Source organism: Meles meles, chromosome 18, assembly GCF_922984935.1.
Source record: "Meles meles chromosome 18, mMelMel3.1 paternal haplotype, whole genome shotgun sequence".
In the NCBI taxonomy this organism is placed as follows: domain Eukaryota; kingdom Metazoa; phylum Chordata; class Mammalia; order Carnivora; family Mustelidae; genus Meles; species Meles meles.
The window spans coordinates 418,134-440,742 of NC_060083.1; the positions used below are offsets into that span (position 1 = coordinate 418,134).

The 22,609-nt window shown below is 60.8% G+C and overlaps 1 protein-coding gene across 3 annotated transcripts in view; it reads left to right on the forward strand.

Moving 5' to 3' along the window:
- The window catches only part of RAI1 (retinoic acid induced 1), a 113,803-nt gene that overhangs the window by 32,659 nt on the left and 58,535 nt on the right, over positions 1-22,609 (forward strand). The window contains exon 2 of one of the 3 annotated variants that reach the window (XM_045984058.1): positions 4,239-4,373. The exons of 1 other annotated variant lie outside the window; for it this stretch is intronic. The gene's annotated coding sequence lies outside the window, so the exon portion shown is untranslated. The remainder of the gene's footprint in view (positions 1-4,238; positions 4,374-22,609) is intronic. One more of the 3 variants, XM_045984056.1, reaches the window with a different exon arrangement.

Here is a 22,609-nt window from a genome sequence, read left to right on the forward strand (position 1 = left end):
GTGACCTGTCCAGGACAGGCTCTCCTGAATACAGCCTCCCTCGCCAGGAGGCATCTGGCCCTGCGAGAGCCGTGAGCATTCCCGCCCCAGCTCACAAAAGTCTCCCACCAGCCAGGCATGGGGGATCCTCTCTCTCCGCGCAGCCTGGGGCAGGACTCACGTGGTGTCAAACCCCTGCCTGGAGCAGGGAGCCTGCCAGGCGGCCAGCCTCCCCTGCCAGTCATGCCCTCAGCATTTATGGGGCGCCTGCTGCGTGCTGGGTACCTGCACCACGATCCCATGGCCTCCTGCCAGCAGGGTCTGATGGAGCAAGCAAGGGCTCAGGGGCCGCGTAGACCTAAGTCTCCATCTCAACACTGTGTCTTCTTCATTCACTCATTTGCTAAATGTGGATCGAGCCCCTGCTCTGTGCCAGGAGAGATGAGTGAGATCTCTCTAGAAACATAGTCAGGTGGGGATCAGAACGTCTGCCTGTGTGCTCTCGCTGAGTCCTTTGATGGCCCTACAGCCTGGGGTTCTCCTTTCGGACATGAGCAGGTCCCCTCTCGGGGGCTATCTTGACGACCCTCTGACAACACCTGTGGAGGAGGTTTCCGTCGGCCATCGGCAGGCGTGAATCCGGACCTCCCCGCCGCACGGCCCCCTAATGACCAAGAGGCCCCTGGAACAGATGAAGGGCTCAGCTCTCCTCTGGGACAAGCCATCCCACTACCATGTCATTCCTCCAGACCCTTAGGATGTGCGCTCAGAATCCAGAATCTGCGAAGGGTGTTCCCTGAGATGTGGCAGTCACATGACCTGCCCTCGCCCTGATGTTCTCCAGCCCCTTCCCCCACTCTTCTCCAGAGGGGCCGTTGGTTCAAAGAGGAGAAAGCCCTGGGCTGGGTCAGCCTCCTTCATTCATTCATGTACTCATTTATTCACTCAGCAAACACTTACTGAATGTGTGTCGGGCACCGTTCCAGGTGCGGGAAGGAGTGCCAGTGAGCACACAGACAAAAATAACCACAAGGAACCTAAGTAAAGACATTACATGGTCCAGCAGAAGGTGGGGATGAGCACACCAGGCAGAGGCACAAGCCCGTGCAAGGGCCCTGTGTCTGGTGAACTCAAGGAACATCTAGAAGATAGAGTGGTGAGTAAGGGGGATGGGAATGAGGTCAGAGAGGTGGCCGGGGGGCCTGATGGGATGGGCTCTCATCAGACACTTCTGATCACTCTGAAACCAGGGAGGGGAAGGAGCCTGTCCCCACACCCCTACCTGCCAATCTGGACCTTGTGGCCATGGGTGTGGACAAGGTGGCTGAATCAGGATGACAGGGACAGTTTTAGGCTGAGGGTCACCATGACAGGGGTAGCTGTGACTGGATTGGTGGTCCCCAGCAGGGATTTGGGCTTTGTTGTCTAACGATGCGCACCGTGGGCCTCTCCTCAGCCTCAGGACTGCGTGACCCTGGTTCCCAGGCCAGATCACTGAAGACAGGACCGAGTAGCCTGCACTCCAGAGAGGGAAAGACTGGAGGAGCTGGGCTGCCTCGGGCTTGCAGGCTGGGAGGGGGTGCCCACAGTTGGCTTGTTTCTGCTGATTCCTTACCAGGTCAGCTACCGGTCGGCCCAGAGGGCGCATTAGGGCCCATTTCTGGGAGAGAGGCCTGCCCCAAACCCCTGGGCAGCAGCACTCAGGAGTCTGGGTAGGCTACAGCCTACCCTATCCAGGCCAGTGACTGCCAAGCCTGGCTAAGCTGTTGATTCCTAGGCAGAGGGAGCGCCATGTGCAAAGGCTCTGGGCACTCGGGCTGGTTAGGTCTGGGCCAGAGCCTAGGAGTCTGTGTTTTTAGTTTCCCATTTGACTCTGCACACATGGTAAGTTCAGGAGTGACTATTCAAGCCCTTACCCAAAGACCTTGAGGCACAGCAGTCCATGAAACCCCTTCTCGTCCATTCCCCGCTTCCCTCACCCCAGCCTGGAGGAGGCTGGGCCCCGGGAAGCGCTCAAGCAGTGGCTGGAGATGTGTTGCCTGCCACAGCCCTCTCTAAGGAGCCACCAGGCCCCAGGGGGGGCCCGGCAGGGTGGGGAGAAGGCTCCCCACGCCCAGCTGGCTCATAATTGCTGCGGGAGTGGAGTGTAGGATGTATGGAGAGTTGGTAGCCGCAGGGTGGGGGGTTAAGAGAGGAAGTCCGGCAATCACTGAACAGCAGAACCCAAGTGCGACAGAGGTCGTGGGTGTGCTCCTCCCCTCTTGGCGGAACGGAGAGGGGCCTGAGCGGGAACGTAGGTGGGGGGCCTAGGAGAGCGAGACAAACAAGACTGGCAAGCCGGAGAAAGTGGAGAGCGCCAGGGCTGACGTGTCTGGATGATCCCTGGCGCGATAATTGGGCGAACGGACGATAGGTCGGACACGTGTATGGATAGAAGGGTGGGTAGATGCGGAGACGGAGATGAATGAATGAATGGCTGCGTGGGCGGTGAGCCGCCTGGCGAGGGGCGGGCCAGTCGAGCGCTCAATCACGGCCCCGGGGCGCGGCGCCCGCCCGCCACGCTCAAAACCGCCACCCCCCACCCCCCGCGGCCCCTCCGGGGCGCGTAATTCCGTGCCCCGAGGGCTCTGGAGCTGCTCCCGGACCGGGGCGAAGAGGGGCTGCGCCACCGCCGCGGGGCTCCGCGCGACAGCCTTTAACGCGCAGGCCGGGCTGCCCCTCGGCCGCGGGGAGAACCTGGAGGTGCGGTCCCGCCTCGAGGCCTCGGCCCCGCTCTTCTTTGTCTTGGCCCGGTCCTCTGCCGTCTCCAGACTGCTACCCGCCCCTTCGGGCAGCCCTCGCCGCGCACTTCTGGGCTTCTGCGGTCTCCGAGCCTCAGATCCCGTGGCCCCCAGCCCATAGGCGTCTCCCCCGCCCAGCAGGGTCCCCCAAACCCAGTGCCTCTAGGACCGCGGAGCCGGCAAGTACCAGGATCTCCAAGCTGCGTCTCCGGGGCGGGGGTGGGGGGGGCGCGGGATGAAGGTCCCCTCGTCTCCGCCTTCTGTCCCCGCCCCTCCTCCGCCACTACTCTCCGCGCTGCGCCCCGACCCCAGCGCAGCTTGTTCGCGCCTTAAGCGGCTCTTCTGCGGCGGTGCCGTCCCCGACACCACGCGGAGCCCCCCTCCCGCCCCCCGCGCCCGCCAGGCCTCAGACCCGCACGCAGAACACAGCCCTACGCAGCCACACACAAGACCGCCTGCAGACACGCACCACAGCCTCTCGTCGACCCACAGCCCTGCACAGGCGCACTGCCCCCTCCACGCGCAGACCCGCAATCCCACTCGCAAACCAGCCCACACAGATACACAACACCCCTGAGACACTCTCGGGCCCACGCAGACACAATCCGATACACACAGCCTTACACAGACGCACAGCCCCTCGGACACACGCAGCCCCACATGGGCGCAGTCCCACCCACGCAGTCCCACAACCTTCGGTAAATGATCTCACACGGACACAAGTCCACGCAGACACCGCATGACTCGGTTCCTCCGAGACCCACAGCACACAAGCTCGTAGCCAGACCCCCAGTCCCGTGACATTCACACGTAGGACAGACCAGAAATACACAGCCACACCGATGCACACACGGACCTAATCGCGCCGCCAGGAGCTCACCCACGGGCTCGTAAGTCACCGGAAAAATATTAAAGCGTTTCCCTCCCTCCCCTCCTATCTCTGACACACGCGCGCGCGCTCGCGTACACACACGTTCACACACACACGGAGACACTCACCCCCACCCCCAAAGCGCCGCGGAGCCTCCTAGCCGGTGACCCCGAGCCCCCGCGGTGAGAGCCGCGGGAGCGTCTCCCCGGCGCCCCCTCCTCCAGTTCCCCGGCCGAGCTCACCACTCCTCCCCTCGCCTCCTCCCTCCCTGCCCCCTCCTCCTCCTCCCCTCCCCCGCGTCTGGGGCGCGGGCTGCGCGCAGCCAAGCCCCCTCGTCGCGCGCCCCTCCCCGCGCGCACCCCGCGCCCGCATCGCGCTTGCCGAGTGGATGCGGCCACCGGGCGGTCTCTAATTACCTCCTGTCCCCCGGTGGCCCGTGAATAATGGCTACTGAGGGCGCTCGCAGGGGCTGCTGAGAAGGAAACGCGGGGCGCGAGAGGCGCGGCGCGCGCGGGAGCGCGAGGGAGAAAGGAGCGAGCCCGGTGCCGCCGCGAGCGGCGGGCGGAGAGAAAGGAATCGTGCGAGCGCTCACATTTTTTTCTCCCAAGGATCTCATCTGGCCGCCGCGTTCTGGAAGAGGCGAGGGGGAGCGCGCGCGAGGAGGAGGAGAGAGACGGCGCGGGGAAAGGGAGACGGCGAGACGCGCAGCGCCGGCGCCCGGGAGATCCAGGAGGAGCCCGCAGGTATTGTTGGCGGCGGAGCTTTGTGTCTTCGGGGGCCGTTCCGGGGCGCCAGGGCTCCCGGAGCCCCCAGGCCGCCGCCGCGCTCAGACCTGCCCCAAAGCCCGGGCCGCGGGCGGTGGTGGCCGCCGGCCGCGAGCACCCCTCCCGCCGCGCCGCGATCTTGGCTGAGTTGCCGATTTGCCCGTTTGGGGGTGTTCCACGCCGGTGAGGGAATGGGTCTCGGGAGAAGGAATTTCTTTTTTTCTTTTCTTTTTTTTTTTGTTTGTTTCTTTTCTTTTCTTTTTTTTCTTTCTTTGTGTGTGTGTGTGTGTGTGTGTGTGTGGCCGCAGTTTGCTTGTGTTGGGGACTTCCCCCTCCCTCTTCCCCACAATACGCCGGGGAGAGGTCTGTGGCCCTGGCGGAAGGCAGGGGCTGAGATGGCGGGGCCGGTGGCCGCTGATGGGAAGGTGAGGGACGCCGGGGACGGGAGGAGTTTTGCTCAAGTTGGCAATCTGCGCGCCGGAGCCGGTCAGGCCGGGGAGGGCCGTCCGCGCGCCCTGTCCTGCCCCGGGCCGCCGGTGGGAAACTTCCCGAGAGCGCTGCGTCCCCGGGGACTCGGCGCCCCCGACGCCTCCGGGCGCTTCCTCCGGCCGCCGCGGCCCCTCCTCGCCGCCTCGAGCGCTTAAGGTCGCGCTCTCCCCACCCCCGCCTTCCTCCCTCCCCGGCGGCTTCCGGCTCTGGACCGAGCTGGAGCAGCCGCTTCCAGCACTTCCCCTGGAGACCCCTCCCCACTCCCCGCGCCACAGCCTGCCACGCGGCCCCCTGCCCCGCACCCCGCCTCGCGCGCGCCGGAGTGGCCGGGCTCACAATGAACTCTCGCGCCTCGCCGTCGGGGTGGGGGTCGTAGCTGGTCTCTCGGGGGGTTGCTGACCCCGAGCAGGGGGCAGGGGAGGGAGGACTTCTTGGGGGAGGGGCTTGTTTGGGTTGGAGACGTCGGCGTCGGAGGGCGCTGTGCGGGGGAGGGGCGGGAGCAAGGTGGGGTTCTCGGCCGGGGTCGTGGGTTCTCGCCGCTCCTGGGCTGGCTGGTGACTTGGGGCCCGGCGGAGGCCCCCACCTCGGCCGCCTCCGCTCCTGGACAATGCGGGCTGCAGAGGTGATCCCGAGGGTGATGTGTGTGACGGAGTGTTTGTCTCCTGCGATCCACCGCAGACGCGGCTCCCCGACCCGCCGAGCCGGGCGCCTCGCCCCCTCCCTCGGGGTGGGGGAGGGTCGGAAGGGGGAGGGGAGTGGTGAGAACTTCTCCTTTGCCCACTGGGGCCGCGGGAGGGGCTGCTAGGCCGGAGATTTTTCTGGGGACCGCAGTCCTGGGGGGCTGCTCAGCGCCAAGTGGGGGTCAGAAGCTTCCCGGCGCCCTAAGCGTCTAGAATCCTTTTGCTCCCTTGCGGGGGGAGAAGTGTGGGACGGGCGAAGGGCTCGTTGGAACAGGAGTGGGGGCCGAGCAGAGTCGACGGAAACCTGCCTTAACTGGGTTCCCAGGCGAGCGTGGGAGGGAGCTAAAGGGGGCGCCTCCTCTTTCTCCTCCCGCGGTAGGGAGCCATGCCCGGGGACCCCCAAGCTGGCAGCCCAGGCAGGGGAAGGAAATCCTTTTCCCTATTAAAAAGGGAATTCCTGGGGGGAGAGGGGAGGCACCTTGGGGGGGGCTGGCGGACCGTTTTCAGGCTGTTCTGTGGCTTGGTCCACGAGTATAAAGAGTTAACCCTCCCCAGAAATCTGTCAGCCCCCACACAGCAGGGACACACGGTCGGACCCTTTGACGTGCTAACAGCGTGACGCTGGCTGACGGGGGCTCCAGATTCCATACTCTCTGCTTCCTTCTCTGCAGCCGCAGGCAGCGGGACAGGACCTGGCTGGGTGGCGCCTTGCTTAGGGACCCTGGGGGGACGCAGAAATCAGAGCCGAGGGAGGTACAGCAGCCAGGGAGCCCGGTTAGGGGCCAGGTTAGGGAACCTGAAGTGGACTCGCCCTTGGGCTGGGGGTCAACACTTGCCCTGCTCCCCACCGCCACCCCACCCTTAACCACGCACAGCTGGAGGCCTGGCGGCCAAGGGTGAGCGTCTGATCCCTAGGCCAGACTGTAAGACCCCAGCGGCTGAGGGCAGACCTGGCTGAGGCCAGGGGGAGGCAGGGCTGAAAGCGACAGGATTGATTTCTGCTCCCTCAGTGGGCCCCATTATGGGACAAGTGCCCTGGTGTAGAGTTATTTGTGAGGTTGTCTCCCCCTCCCCCAGCCCCCAACACACACGCATTTGTTTCCTGCAGGTGAGAAGTGTTCCCTGCGGATCTTAGAGCCCTGGGGCCTGGCACACGGGCACTCAGCTTTGGCTGGACAAACAGGAGTGAATGAATCCCTGATGAATGAATGAATAAATGAATGAACGAGAAAGGGGAAAGTTTCTCAATTGGAGGCATTTAGACATTTTAAAAAAAGAAACCTTCCCGACATATACATTTTAAAATGTGGTTCAGAGAAAACCTGAAACAGAGAGAAAGAGAAACAAGGTGACTGTCAGCGGGCTATGACAATGTTAATATTTTGATGTTGTGCTTCACAGTCTTTTTCGACTCCCGCGGTTGGTTTGTTTTTTAAGGACTTTGTGGCCATTCTCTGCATTCAGATGTATATCCTGCTTTCTTCGTTGGCGAACAGGAGCCTTTTCCTGTTTTGTAACCAGCATAAACACCCCAGTTCATGTCTTTGGGCTTTTCCAATCGGGTGGACGTGCCATCATTTACTTAATAGTCCCCTTCTGTTCAACACTCGGGAGGCTCCTGATGGACGAACGAGGTGGCGAATGTGTTTGTACAGAGCACTTTTTTGTGTGATGTTTGAGCTGATTTCCTCAAAATGCCGTGGCCCATGTTGAAGACTCCCGCATGCCTGCTGTGGAAGAAATGGGCTTCTCATTTTTCCAGAAGTGGGGTGCTATTCCCTCTCCTTCCTCACAATCTAGAACCTTCCGTCAGAACTGAAAAGAGCCTTGGCAATGAATCACCTGCCTGAGTCCCCTTCTTTGACAGGGGAGGAAACCAGGGCCCAGAGAGGGGAAGTGAGTCCCAAGGTCACACAGCAGCAGCCAGGAACCAGCTACTGATTGGCCAATGTGCTTTCAGTTTGTAGGAAGAGTTCCTAGGGATCCTGTAGCCTGACCTTGGCCATTTCACAGGTGGGGAGGGGGCTGAGACCCCAAGAGAGGAGAAGCACCAAGCTTGCCCTTGGCATTGCCAGCTGGAACACCAGATAGGCTCCTAAACCTGTCACATACTTTCTGTGTCACGCACACTGGCCCTGTCCACGGATTCCCGGAGCCACCGAAATTACTAGGCTGTGGCTGGCCAGCCGTGGGCTCCCTGTTGCCCCTCCTCAAAACTCCTCCTTCCTCTTTGCCACCCCATTGTCCAAAAGGACAATTTGAGGATCCAAAGCGTGGATCCCATGGTGCCCTTACCCTGTGCCTCAGTTTACTTTTCCAAAGACGTTAACTTGGGATCTGTTGGGGGGGGTAGGGGGGGTAGGTGCTGGCCCAGATAGCCAAGGGGCGGGGGGGGGCGGGGGGGGGAGCGGGGAAAGATCAGGGTCATCTTTAAACTTATTCTGATCTTAGATTGACCTCAGGAGGGCCCCTGGGGAGGAAGGGGAAACAGAAGGAAGGAGAGGAGGAAGAGGAGATAGGGAGGGATTAGAAAAGAGGGAGGGGAGGTCAGGAGGGAAGAAAATGCAAAGGAAGAAAGGAGAGAGCTGGCCCCACCCCTCACTGGGCAGCACACCCCCCTCCCCCGCTGGGAGAGCCTGGGGGACAGCTCTCCCCATGTGGGTATCAGGGCTAGCCCACGCTGGCTGGCAGGAATGGCTGGATGGGGGGGGGGCTCTTGTGAGAGCTGAGTCAAACAGCAGTTGGCCTGGCTCTGGAACGGAAGGATCCAGACCAGGTGGGTGGCAGGGAGGCAAGACCTCTGAGGCTTGTGTTCCTGGGTTTCCCTGTGGGGCAGGCGGCAGGGCACCCCCAGGGAGGGGCTGGGGCCCTGGGTGCTTCTAGGGGGCAAGGGGATGGTGGCTTGTGCTTCCCATCCCAGGACAAGGACCTTCTGTTTCCCAGTGCCCGGACACCAGTTGGCTGTGGAGGTTAAGCGCACCCCTCCCACGAGTGTGGGGTATTTGGGCATTTCTGCAGTGTGTGTCTGTGCTTTGGAACGCATCCGTGAACATGCGTACACATCCGTGTGCCTGTGTGTGCCTGTGTGTGTGTCTGAGCCTGCTTGTGTGGGGGTGGGTCTGCCTGCCAGCCTGGTGTGTGCATGTGCTCTTGTCCGTGGGTCTTGGACCCTGTTTGTATATTTCTTAAGGGACCTGTGCGTCTTCCAGCTTGGGCACGTGTGCCTGCGTGCATGTCTGTCTGTGTGTGTGTGTGTGCGCCAATCTGTGTGTATCCCTGCGTGTGCCTCGTCTGTGGGTGTGTGCGTATGTCTGTGAGCCTCTGAGCCCATTTGTGCATTTCCGGTGGGGGGAGAGCACGCCCCTGAGCTTGGGCACGTGCGTGTTTATGTGTGTGTGAGCACACACTTTCCCCCTAATGGCCCCAAGAGGGATCCAGGCAGCAGGCTTTTGTGCTCCTTTCAAGGTTGCGGCTGGGTGGGTGAAGGGGGGGGGCGGCCTTCAACTGGGAAGGGGGGGGAGGCAAGAGAAAATCTTAAAAGACCGTCTTCCCTCTGGTCTCCAAGGAGATCAGCCTGTGAAATGATCCGCACGTTAATTAAAAACGATTATATCCTGATTGAGCCATTCCTGCTTACATCCCCCGGCTGGGAGGGCTGAGACGGAGACCAGAGGATGGAGACTGGGGCAGGGTCTGGATGCAGGGAGCAGCCCACGGAGGGGAGCACACCTGGGGAGGTTGGGGGGGGGGGCTGAGTGGCCAGGTGTTGAGGCTCTGTGCCCAAGGCAGATCTGAGCTTCTCTTTTGAATTTTAAAGGCCACCACCACCACCAAGTTCCCAGGGGCTGGTTGGCAGCCACCAGGCTCCATAGATCCCCACTTGTGTGCCAGGCACTGGTCCTGTCATTTGCACGGATCCTGAAAGTCAGTGTTTGTGGTGACATGCTTGATGTCACGGAGCCAGGAGTTAGGGACTCCAGGCTGGACCCAGTTCTCTGACCCTAAGCCCCAGATCCCCCCACTCCCCCCGCGACCTAGCTCCCAGCTGCGCCCGACTCCCATGATGAGGGGTCCTCCCTCTGCAGGACCTTGGGGACCTGAGATGTCAAGGACAGGCCTTCTTATCTTCCCTGTCCCCCCTGAGATCGTTCCTTCCTGAGGTCAAGCTGCACAAGGCATAAGGCTGTGGTGTCCGTTCACGTGGGGAGCCAGATGATGCTCTGGCCCTAGGCAGCTGTGGTCCAGCTCCTGTCACCTTCGCCATCCTGGGCAGGGCCGTCTCCCCTCCCTCTCACTGTTCCCCATAAAGTGGCTGGCAATTCCATAGCAGACCAGTCACAGGTGCCCCTTCGTGCCTGCGGCTGGCCACCATGTACCCATATTCCTGAGCATGTGCCACCAAGGTCTTTCTGGAAAAAAATCTGGGCCTTGCCACACTGCCTTACCCAGTTATCTCACTCCCAGTCAGCCTTGCGACGAAGGCTGCGGGAATTGAACGTACCCGTAGTAGTAATCAACCAGGGACCCTCAGCTGACGCCCCAGGATCAAGTGTTGTCTTGGTTCGTAAGTGATAGGTGTTTGGGGGAACTGGTTTAGCTCTGCATGTGTGGAGACTCAGCTGTCCAAGTGGGTGGCCCCCTGCCTTATCCCGTCCCACTCCACACACCCCTGTGCGCCCAAGCCAGGCTTCTCGGAGAGGAGGACACCCCGCTTTAGGCCAGCCACACCCAAAAGCACAGGGACTTTTTCCTCTTCTTCAAGCCTTAGTTTCTCCTTTGGGCCATGGGGGTCATGGCTCTGTCCTGACAGGACTGCCAGAAGAGTAAGGAAAACCAGGTCAAGTTTGTTCAGACGTCTACCAGCGTTGGGACGCGCAGACGGGCTCGCTCAGCGTCCATCTGTGCGTCTGTCCGTTCAGGGCAGCTGGGTGGTAATGCTGTACTCTTCCCATGCTTCCTGGGGTTGAGGTGACTGTCATTTCAGTAGAAACCTCCAGGGAGCTAAGACTTTCATAGGAAACCCCCCCCCAAAAGCGTTTCAAAGGTGGAGTGTCTGGGGAGAGGGAGGGGATGGTACTCCTAGACCAAGTTTCACATTCTTAGGAGGACCTTGTCCAAGGGGAGGGTGCCGGGACCAGAAATGATGTCATTAGAATGAGGCAGATGGGACCCAAAAACTCAGCAGCTTCTTGTTCCCAAGATCACAGTTGGAAGAGAGACGGGCAGATGTTCCTCATCCCCCCAAAAGCCCTTTGAGCTGAAGCACGTGGAGGCCGTGCCCACCCAGGTCACCCTGCAAGGTGCCATCTCCCGGAAGCACTGTGACCCCTGGGATATCTGCTTTCCCCAAAACCCTTTCCCAGGGCCTGAAATGACTCCTTTCGTCACAGCCCAGGGTCAAAGCGCTGAAAGCCCTGCTTAAAATGCAAACCTATTACCTTGTGGGAGTGATCAGAAGCTGAACTCATGTTTGCATAATGCAGGGGCCGGCAACCTCGGTCCCGCGGGGCTCATGGGCAGAGCTAATGAGGGGCCATCTGGCCTTCGCGGGGTGCAGCCACTCAGCTCTGCCAGAGCAGCAGCCCGGCACGCCTGTCACCCCCCTTCTTAGGAACCAGGATTCAGATGTTCGCATCACACCTCCTGGTTTGTGCCTCTTGTCACCTAATCCAGCCACCCACCTGCGGCCCAATTCAGACGTGGCGTGTGCACACACACACGCGCGCGAGCGTGAGCCCTGCCCCAGCCACCAGCTTGGAGCCTGTCACCTGAGTAGCTCTTCCCCAGGGGGCTCTACGCCTGCCCTCTGTGCCCGGCCTTGAGCCCCAGTCCGCAGGGCCCTGAGAAGCATGCACGGTGCCAGCCTCGTGCCCAGCCCACGCTCGCCCTGCCCTCGTTAGTGGTCTTCACGGTGAGGGCGTGGGAGCCGAGAGCTCACCCACAGGGGTGCCGCAGCCTGGCTGGGAACAGGTCGGTCTGACCCGTCTGCAGCACGACCGACTTTCCCGCAGCTGCTGCCATTGACGGGGCTCGGCAGGGAGGGGCGGCCGCGGGCATCTGACCGGCACCTGGTTTGTCAGTCGAGTTTCATTTCCTCCAGTCCTTCGTTCTGCGTTCGGCAGACGTTCGCTGACAGCCCGGATGCGGCACGTTCAGGCCATGCCCGGGAGAGTCGGGGGCGGGCCTCCCGGCCAAGGGAACGTGGGCCCTGGGTCTGGAAGGGGAGGCCTTTGACGACAGAAGGGACTTCGGTGCTGCACAGCGGGCTGGGAGGCCTGGAGGCACGACACAGTCAGAAGAGATCTGGAAGGTCGGAGGTGGGAGGCGGAGGCAGGAGTGGAGGCTGAAAAGGAGCCTGAGGCCTTGGAGAAAAGGCAGGGAGTATCAGAGAAGCCCCCCGCCCCCGTGGGGCTGTGTGACTTTCGGCCTGCCGTGAGCCTTTCTGGGCCTCTGTGTCCCCCCTCAGAGCCAAGGCCTCTGATTCTGAGTGGTGGGGCCTGGCCGGGCCCTCCTTGCACGGAGCTGTTCCCGGACCTGCTCCCGAGGGAAGCCGGGGCCTGACCCTGCTGCCAGACTCCTGCCTGGGTTCCGGGCAGCTCCCCCCAGCCCTGCCTGTCTGAGCCCTGGGAGGGGTTATTACCTCTCGCTGGGGAAGGTGGTGGAACTCCTCGGGGACCAGTAATCAGAGCAGATTGTAGTTCCCTAAAGAAGGCCCGGCACCGAGAGGGAGGACTGGCACCCGGAGCCCCAGAGAAGACAGGAGGACGAGGAGCGCGGGGGATGAGGGCGGCCCAGGGCCCGAGGTGATCCGGGTGATGCCTGGAATCCTGTGATCCAGTGTGGCTTCTCAGCGAGGCCTCCCCAGTGCTGGGCCCTGAGCACTTGGTTATTTCCAGGCTTCAACCCTTCCTGCGGGGCGTAGGTCCTGCCATCCCCGTGTCACCGATGAAGAAAGGAGGCAGCGGCCCGTTAACTCTGGCTCAGCCATGCAGACCATGGCCCTTCTTGCTGGATATCCCTGTGGGGGACCAGCAGGGCAGACCTTCCTGCACCCCACCTGATACTCCCTGCGTTTGGGGTCTTCTGTCTGTGTGGGAGGAGCAGGGGAATCATGGGTCACACCGCGGTGACGGAAGGGAGCTGCTCTTCCCTGGGGCGTCTCCTTATCGGTAAAGGCTCAGATAATCTTAGGATTCCTTGTAGCCCGAACCGTTGGATTGGCCAGTAGGGCACATCCCGACCGCGGAGGTAAGTAACCGTCAAGAATTCCTGCACCCACCCTCCGTCGTTCATCCCAGGAGGACCTTCTGAGCCCTTTGCCGTGTGAGGGGGGCTTCAGCTCTCACGTGCTAGGGGAAGGTGGGCACTTCACTGCTCCCCCCTTCTGTGACCAGACCTCCCAGGGCTTGGGAACCCAGAGCAGAGACTGTTGGCTGGTGACGCCCTCAGACGGGCGCTGTTGGACCAGCACAGGGCCTTAAAGATTGATTTATTTGGGAGAGAGAACAAGAGCACATGCTCTCGTGCAGGACGGAGAAGGAGAGAGACCGAGAGAGAGAATCTCAAACAGACTGTACGCTGAGTGCGGAGCCTTGATGGGGGGCTCGATCCCGTGACCCTGAGATCACACACCACCTGAGCCGAAACCAAGAGTCCGACGCTCAGCCCCAGCTGCGCCCAGGGTCTTAAATACAACTTGGGATTTCACATAAAAAATCTACTTTTTGTTTCTCTGAAACTAGAACTCCGTACGCCCACAGGGGGCCACAGGCAGAGCTGACGCGGGCTGCCACCTTCTGCCCGGTTCTGGGCAGAGTTGCCCCCCTGCCTGGCCCTCGGTTCTGATCCCGGCGTCCCAGCTTTCTCCGCTCTTGGGGGGATTCCGTCTTTGAACCTCATCCGTAAAAAGTCAGAACCGAGGGACTGATTCCAAACTGTGTCTTGAAGGTGTTTTCCAGAAATTCTCCAGGCAGGGGAAAAAGGAAAAAAAAAATGGTGCAGGAACTGCCTGGGGAAAGATAGGGAGGTCCAAAAGGGCCCAGGATACTTGAGAATACGGAGCTTTCCTTGCCTGCTGCCTGCGTGCTTGGTGAAGCCTGAACCCGAGGCCAGTTGGACTGTCTTGGTTCCGTAACGTGATTCATTCATTCCATTCATTCCAAGGGCCCTGGCAGCATCCCTGACTAGTGCTCCATCGTGGGGCCTTTTCTCCTCCCTCTCGCTGGATGGAGAAAAGCGGAGGGCAGAGGGGTGAGGTGACCTGCCCTGGGTCCCAGCATGGGCAGAATTTGGACAAGGGCTCCGATGCTCAACGACGGGTCACGGGGGCTCGTTCTGATCTAAGATGCTGTAAGAACTGCCTCTTCGGTGAGCTGCCTTTTCCTGTGCATTTTTAAAAAATGCTCTTTTAGTTAATATGCGGGAAGGATTTCGATGTGCTCGTACGTAACCTTTTGCTGAAGCGACAACGTGCTGTAAAAGGGTCCCAGGAGAGCTGGTGTAATTTGGGCTGTGAGGGACAGAGAATACCAATGCAGACCTCTCCAGAAGGCCCGCTGCTCCTGGGAGCTGGGATGCCGGTGGGGGGGTCGGGGGGCTCACCTCCCCACACCGAGGCCAGGCCTCCAGTGCTCTCCCACCTTGTGCCCGGAGACCACGTGTTGTTCAGATCATGCTGGACTGTTTGGCCTTTCTTGATTTCCTCACATTTTTGAGTGAGCGTCTCAGTTCCTAGAGAAGGAGGTCAGGAACGGTGTCCAGGACGCAAAGGGACCGCGAGCGGGATGGTGGGACAGACACGGGAGCCCCTTTGCAGGCAAGAGCTGGCCAGTTGGCGAGGGGGTAAGGCAAAGGGGCCCATGCTGAGGGCAGATCGAAAGGCACCTTCAAGATCTGCTCAGCATTTGCCCTTGGCCCCGAAGGATCCCAAAAGGGGGCTTGGGAGGTTTCAGTTAATTGAGGCTGATTCTAAATCGGGAGGCTTAAGAAATGGTAATTACCGTCCTGCGGGAGCAGACCAGAGCGACCACTGCTGCTGGGAGCAGAGATCATGCATTCCGGGCCCCTTGCCTCTCCCACACTCCTAGAGGCTCCGAGACCTTCCGCCCACCGAGGCATCAGGAACAGACCTGGTTGCAGACCAGGGGCCGCCTCCTCCGTTCCTGTGTGTGGGCTTGGGGCATGGAGGTGTGTTCCGTGCCTGCGGTGTGAGTGTGCCTGTGAGCGTGCCCACGTGTGTGCCGGGACTGGGCCACCTCCGGGCCCCTTGCTTCCGTACCTGTCCGGGGCAGAGAGAAGAAACCCGGGCGGGTTCTCAGCAGGGCGTGGGCCCTGGGACTCCAGAGAGCAGCGGTGTGGACACAGGTGGCGGCGCACGGCTTGGGTCCCACCCAGAGAGGAACTTGTGTCATTTAGAGTGACCGTAGGAGGCCTGGGATGCTCCGGGGGCCGGGAGTGTCCCGTCTTAACAGGTGTGCGAGCAGAGGCCAGACGTCTGTCTGCACCTTCCCGTCATTTGCAGTCCCTTCTAAGCCCAGTCCCGGCGCGGAGCATCCCCCTCCCCCAGCCGCGCACAGCAGCCCCCAAGACGCTTCGGTCTTGCCAACCCAGACTCACTGGAGGGACGACAAAGGGCTTCTGCCCCCTTGAACTTGGCCTGGAGAGACCCAGGGCGCGGGCCTGAGGTTGGTGATGTGTCACGGCGCACGTGTGGTGCGGAACTCGTGCGTGTGTCTGCGTTGTGTGTGCCGCGTACTCACGTGGGGAGGGCGCTCGCGCGGCGTAGAGAGTGTGCAGTGCCCGTGGCTCTGGGCCGAGGCAGCTGCGCGGGCCCGTGTGTCTGCGCTTCGCAGGTGTTCACCGTCAAATGCGCATGAATGCACTTGGGCCGGTGGGTGTGTCTCAGGGCGTGCGTGCAGAGCCCCCCCACCCCGCCAACTCCTTCTGGTCCGTTTTTCCCCACCCTAGACCCCCATCACCACCTTGGCCCCGGGGTCAGACCTCAGGGGCTCCCAGTTGCCCCAAACCCCACCCCTCCACTTGACCTCATCCTTGCTCTGGGCACAAGAGCATGTGGCTAAGGGAGCTCAGGAGGCCGTAGGGACAACGGCAAAAGAGCAAGAGGTGGCCTCCGGGTCTCCGCCCAGCCCCTCCCGGAAGGTCCTGCGAGGTGGGTTTCTGAGTCTCTGAATCCCTGTCTCCCCCGACAGGGAGACCTTTCTGGAGCCACCGTGGGCATCTCCAGAGATGGAATGTTTTGAGAACATGAGAACACGAGACAGGGCGCTTCCGGGGACAGGATGCGAACATTTCTAGAGAGGAGATGGAAACCATTTAAGGGGGGGGGCACAGTTTTGAAGACGAAGTGGCATTTTGGGAGATGAGGTGTGAACATTTCTGGAGATAGGGGAGGGCATTTTCTGGAGGAAAGATGAAGCCTTTCTGGATTCCAGACATTGCTAGAGATGAAACATTTCTGGAAATGGACTATTTCTAGAGATAAACTGTAGTACCTCTAGAAATGGAGTGTTTTTGAAGATGATGCAGGAGTATTTCTGGGAATAAAATAGGGCATTTCTGGATTTGAGGTATTTTTGGAGCTGAAATGGAACATCTCTAGAGATGGGATGTGATATTTCTGGAAATGGAACATTCTTGGAGCTAAGGTGGAGCCTTTATACAGAGCGGTGGCATTTGTGGAGATGGATTGCTGACGATGAGAGAGGATTTCTGGAGATAACGTGGAACATTTCTGGAGCTGGAACGTTCTGGAGCTGAACATTTCTGGATTCAAACCAAGCATTGCTGGAGAGGAAATTTGTCATTCTCAGAGGGGGACCGAAGATGGGATATTTCTGGAGATGAGGGGCCACTGCTAAAGCTGACTGTTTGCCTTTTGAGGAGTAGATGGGGGGGTGTGTCTCTCAGGGGGCCCAGGAACACCCGCCTACCTGTGACCCTTGTTTCGCAGGAGATGGGCCTGAGGTCCAGAGGGGAGGCCCCTGCCCAGGCCCGCTCCTCCTGTAAGTGGCGGAGCAGGCCTTCTGAGAACCTTTCCAGAACAATCCCTTCCCCACCAGCCTTGTGCTGCAGTCCTCCCCAAGGGAGGCCAGAGCCCTCTCCGTCCTGTTCTTGGGGTCCCCACCCCCATCCTCCACCCTCCAGGCTCACTGCAGGAACAGGCAGTGACTGAATGGTTAAATTTAATTTAATTCAATTTCTTTGGAGCCATCTGAGGCTTGCTCCCCAGCCCGCTCTGCCAGGAGCCTCCTCCCTCTCTCGAGCTGGTATCCCACACCCCCCCCCACCTTGAAGCAGCCCCGAGGTTGGCCTTGCTTCAACAGAAGGAAACGGGGGGTGGGGGTGTCCAAGGCTGAACATGGGTGAAGGCCAAGGTTCCTGCTCCAGCCCAGGCTGATCGTGGAGGGGGCACGGGGGAAGGTGTGCCAGGCCACGGCCCCCCAACTCCAAGGAGGCGGCCATAGAGGCCACTTGAGCCGGCCTGGAGCCCCGGAGTAATTATTTCTCTTCCTTAATTGAAATTTCAGCCTCAGCGATCCTGCCTCAGAAGTGTGAGGTGGGGAGGGCGCCTGGTGGGGCGGGAGAGGGTGGGGAGCCCCTCGTCTGCCCCCAGCAGCCGGGAGGCAGCGCCAGCCTCCAGGCCCCAAACTCTGGTGGTGGGCGCGGGGCGGAGGGCGGCCGCGGGGGGAGACGGGGGTCAGGGTGGGGGGCGTTGCTTGGGGCCAGTTGCGCCAAACTGCAGTTAAGAAGCTGAACCTTTCACCTGACGGCTGGGGAGAAGGTGGAGAGGAGGGGGCGGCTGGCCTGAGGCAGGTGTACGATGGGGGCCGCCTTGTTGACCGGCTCTGAGCCGGGGCGGCAGGAGGGAGTGGGCCGCCGGGGTGGGGGGAGCCGCTGCCTCCTCCCAGATCTGGCAGGGATCTGAGGGGGTGGCCTGGGGGGCTGTGACTCGGGCGGGGCAGGCCAGGATGGCGGCGGGCCCAGTTCCTGGTTCAGGGCTGGGTGAGGCAGCTGGCCTGGGGGGGGCCGTGGCTGGTGGGGCCCGCTGAGGAGGCCTGTTCCCGGCCGCGGTCAGGCTGGGCGGAGCGTCCGGGCTGGGCGCGGGGTCACCGCGGGCACGCACACTCACACTCAGACACACTCACTCTCACACACTCGCGCAAACACACTCACACACACACACTCTCTCTCTCTCCCTCTCCCCCCTTCCCCGCTCGCTACCTGGGTGGTCCCTGCTACCCCACAGAGCCTGAGGCCCGTCTGCTGGTGGAAGGGGGGGCAGTAGGGGGGGGGGAGCCATGGGCTCCAGACAGGCTAAGGGTCCACCCCTCCTTGAGCTTCTGAGCGGCGGCTCTGAGGTGCTCAGGTTAAACGTCCAGGCTTTCGGCTTCTGCCCACATTTGTCCACTCAGGCCGAAACAGGCCCCATCACAAGGGAGCAGCTGTGGCCGTCCCCGCCCCCAGGCCCTGGTGCTTGCCCTCAGGGTCTCAGTCTTTCCCAGCTGGGAAATGGGATTTGTGGTCAGCTCGTTTTCAGGGCTGAAAGAAGCTGCCAGGTGCTCAAGGCCCCAAGCCCAGGCTGTCCCCCACTCCCTGTGGTTACGAAGAAATGTGCCTCAGCCTGAGCAGGCCAGGCCGGCCCCCGTGCGCAGTCGGGGCCCAGGGAATGGCAGCGCTGTCATCCGTGTTGGGACTGACACGCCGTCTTCCCGGCACCCAGAAGTGGCTGTCAGGGACCGGGGCCGCCTCCACCCCTGGGCGGGCAGGTTTTCTGACAAGGGAGGCGAGGCCGTTCGGAGGAAGGACCGGCGGGAGGGGAATGGGGAGGTGCTGCCTTTTCCACTCACGTGGCTCCCACGCGCGCACGCGGGCATCGCACATCCATGAAGAGCTCTCTAGAAAACCCACTGAGGGGAGAGCCTTGCTCAGCAAGTCCACGTCCCTGTGTCTCGCCTGACCCCTGGACGGCAAAGCTCACAGCCCACCTTCCATGGCGGGGAAGGAGGTGGCGGGGGTCTGTGTCCTCCAAGGAGAAGAGGAGAAGCAGATGCGTGGAAGGGACAGGTCAGCTCCAGGAGCTGAAGAAGGGGAGAAGGTACCACCGCATTCGTAGTCCTTTGCTTAGAGAGAGGACAGACCGGGAGAGATGGGGGAGGGACGAGGATGGCAGAGACAGTCTGGCAGCGGGTCGGGCTGGCGGGCCCTGGAGCCGGAGCTTGACCCAGCTGCAGGATGGCTGCAGGACGCCTGGGCCACGGCCCCCTTGGGAGCTCGGTTCTGGCTCAGCTCCAGACAGCGCCAAGACCTGCCCCTTCCCCCGACCTCCCGCCCACACGCGGCGTCCCTTGGCCCACTGCTTGGGGATTTTGAGGCCTTAAGCCTCCACCCGCCAGGAGCTGGGCTGGGTTCTCCTGGCAGTGGGGGAGAGGGAGTGGAGGGGAGCAGCAGCGGGGGCACCCCAGAGGCCACCTGGGGTGGCTCCCAGGCGCCAGTCTAGCCCCGTCAGTCGGCTGCTGAGCTGACCTTGTCACCCTGGGTCCAGAGAGAGGGCGGCCCCTCCCCCACGCGCACAGAGCCTGCGGAGCTGACGTGAGTCACACAATTCCCTTTACCCACTGGGGGGAAGCAGGAAGCATCCCAGAGGACATGGGATCGCTCACCTGCTTGGTTCAGACCCCGTGCTGCTCTGGTGTCCAGCGAGAGCCTTGGGGGACCCTCAGGGACCTCCGTGTTTAGGAGCAAAGAAGGTGTGCAGACACAGAAATGCGTACCTTTGTAGTCCTGTGGCCAGCGGCTCCCAGCCCCTCCTCCGTGCGGAGACACCCAGTTGTCCCAGGTACCGAGCTGTGCTTTCTCCTCTGCGGCACCTTCCCAGGGTTCTGAGCCCGAACAGGGCTGCCCTGCAGAATTGGGGTCACTGTCCCCCGCGATGCTCCACGTCCACCCCTTCTCAGCCCTGGAGATGGCCAGCCTGGGAAGGACCCGACACTGTGTCCTGTCTGCCAGGACCGCCAGAGAGTGGAAGGACTCACGCGGGGCTGCCTGGGCCGGGCTGGGATTCGAACCGGCAACCGCAGAGCACAGCTCCCAGGGAAGAGAGGTTCGGGCAGCGCAGGCCTGTGGCACAGTGCTCTGGGATTTATTTCTGACCCCCCAGCCCTTGGCCCACCTTGGCAGGCAGGCCTCAGGGCAGACCCTCTCTCTCCGTTTTCCCTCAGAACAAAGCAGCCTCTAGGAGGTGTACCAGAGCCAAAGCTTCAGTCCAGCAGGTGAAAGGGAACTTTATCTCCACCTTTTGTTACTTAAGGAGGGAGTGCAGGGAAGGGATTTGCCCTTGAATAGGGAGGGGGGAAGACCAGGGTGCGGGGGTGGGTATAGGCTTAAGGATAGGGCAGGGGCGGACCTGAGACTGGATTTCTAGCTACCCCTACCCCGCTAGAACATCAAGAGCCTGGTGGTCATTTTAGTATTCAGCATGCGTGGACACACACACACACAGGCACACGCGCTCTCACATACACACGCACACACGCACATACACACACCCTTAGGCACTCACACGTGTCACTCCCGTGTTCCCCACCATCCTCTGAGGTCCCCTCCAAGCCAGGAAGCAGAGGGGGAAAAAAAAAAAAAAAGGAGAAAGGGGAAAAGAAACAGAGAGATTAGTGGGAAGAAAATCCAGCTCCGTGGGGCGGGCTCGGCCACCTTCCTGCGTACGCGAGGACCCTCCCTCCCGGGCCCCTCCGTCACCCCATTAATAAGATGGGGCCCTTGTTCACGAGTTCTGCCGCAGAAGGGGAAGAATCAAGGACTTTTCAATAAGAGAGAACTCTCTGGGTGGTTTTGAATAGTTAGTTGCTTTTTGTGTGGGCAGTGAGGGACTGGTCCCCTCGGCGCCCTGCCCAACCCGCCTCCCTCCACTGCTCCGTCTGGAGCCGCGTGCTCCTGGGTCTCCAGATGGATGAGCTCGTTTCTTGGGAGCCCGGGCCGTTATTGTTCCTGCCTTTCCCTCCTGACATCCCCAGCTTAGCAGAGGCCATGGGCAGCCTTCATAGCTCAGGAAAGCTGGAGAATCCCCAAGGTGATTCTAAAAAGGCTTAAACCTGGGGAGTAGCCCAGCATGGAGCACCGGTCCCTGTCCTGTGCCGGGGAAACAAAGGCACGCTCCCCACATCCCTTCCCCGGCTGCTGGGCCTGCTGGCCTCCACCAAGCTCACGGCCATCGCTGCGGTGCCAATAGAAGGGGTGTGAATGGAGGCGAGGCTGGCCAAGGGGAGATGACGGTGGAAAAGGAGAGAGACAAGCAAATCCGTTTTATCAGACGCTGCATATCTTAGGAAGGCACATTTCAGCTCTTTCGGCTTTTGGCAAGCTGGTCCTACCCTTTAATTTTCTAATAAAAAGGAATTACGTTTGCTGAAAAGGCAGTAACCAGCTTCGTGTCAGTGTCTCTTAGTAGAGACCGTAATTCCCATCTTGGGTGCCTGCCGGCTCGGGGCTAGGGGATGGGCTCCTGTGGCCAGAAGTGACTCTGTACAGGGACCCCGGGGCAGATGGCAGGCAGTGCTGTGGGCTGTCCTCCCCCAGCCCGGCCTCCAGCCATGGTTCCAGGCTCACCACCAAGCCCCAAGACTCATAGCAGACACTTAATATTTGTGGCATGAATGAAGGCATGAATTCTTATTACTGAGGCCTGGGCAGCTGGCAGGATGCTCAGAGGGTTGGATCTTTGTCGAATGAGTGAACGCATGAGTGCGCGCGTGAATCTGCCTCTCCGGAGTCTGAAGTCACCTGTCTGGAAGAACTTACCAACCCTGTACCACTCGCAGCTCCTCAGCGCCCCCCCCCGACCCCCCATGACCACCCCTGGCACTGAATTGACTGGAAACTTGCCAAAAATAATCTTTTTTTAAAATATGTGTTTATTTAATTTTTTTTAAAGACAAAACAGAAGGGTGTCAAGTTGGAACTTCAGGTCCCCACAGCTCCATGTCCGAGTCCGCAGAGTCAGAGGCAGGGGCCCCATCCTTTAGCTCTTGATCCTTTCCCCGGGAATTCTGTGCCTTAGGTCCACTTTGGGACTTCCTCCAGGGGGACCCTTCCGCACACACTGTTCTGTAGTCAGTCCTCCCCTGGCCCGGTCCCCAGCCTGGGCCACAGGAAGTACACAGTAGGGCCTCACGTAAGTGCTCTGTCTCTGCAGGGTGGACATGGGGACAGCGTTTTTTTGCTGTTACAAATAACCTTCATTCCAGTCCCAGTTTTAAACAAGCTTGTGTAGGCAGAATACGTACCACAGGTGGGCACGTGATAAATGGTAGCCTTTGCGATATGGGACGAATCTGGACTCGGTTCCATGCCCCAAACACCTCTCGTACCCCTTCTGTGTACCAGGGACCCCACGGTTCCAGAGGGGTGAGGAGCCTCTCCCCGCCCCCCAGCAACAACATCAGGCGCCCAGCAGCCCGTCACTGCCCCACCTGGGCACTGTCAGACTGATTTATGCCACTTGGCAAGCAGATCTCACACACAGCGTCCTTTCTGGGGCTGACCCCAGCGTGGAGGCATGGAGGCGCCCTCCCCCGCCCCTCCCTGCCCCCCATCCGTGTCCCAGGCACCGCGTGCTGTACTTCAGCCAGCAGACGTGGGAGCATCCTGGGGCTCATCTGGCTGGGTGCTTGGGAAGAGACACACAGACATGCCCAGCATACCTTCCCTGGGCCTGGCCAGATCACATTCCTTGGGGGTGGTCCGGAATTGGAACTCTAATAAACCCCTTGGGGACCACTGCATGCCAGCCTGGACCGGGAACCAATACAAGGCATAGCAATATTAGGGACATCTTTTAGGGTGACCAGGGCCTGGTCCTTTTTGCAGCTGGGCAGTGGGGGAGCTGATGGGCTCAGGATGGGGAGGGGACCAGCAGGAGATGATGCTTCCGAAGATTCTGGTTTGGGCAGTGACATAGGTCACCTTTGTGTTCCCTGCACAGTTCTTGGCATGCAGTGAATGCGAAGAGACTTT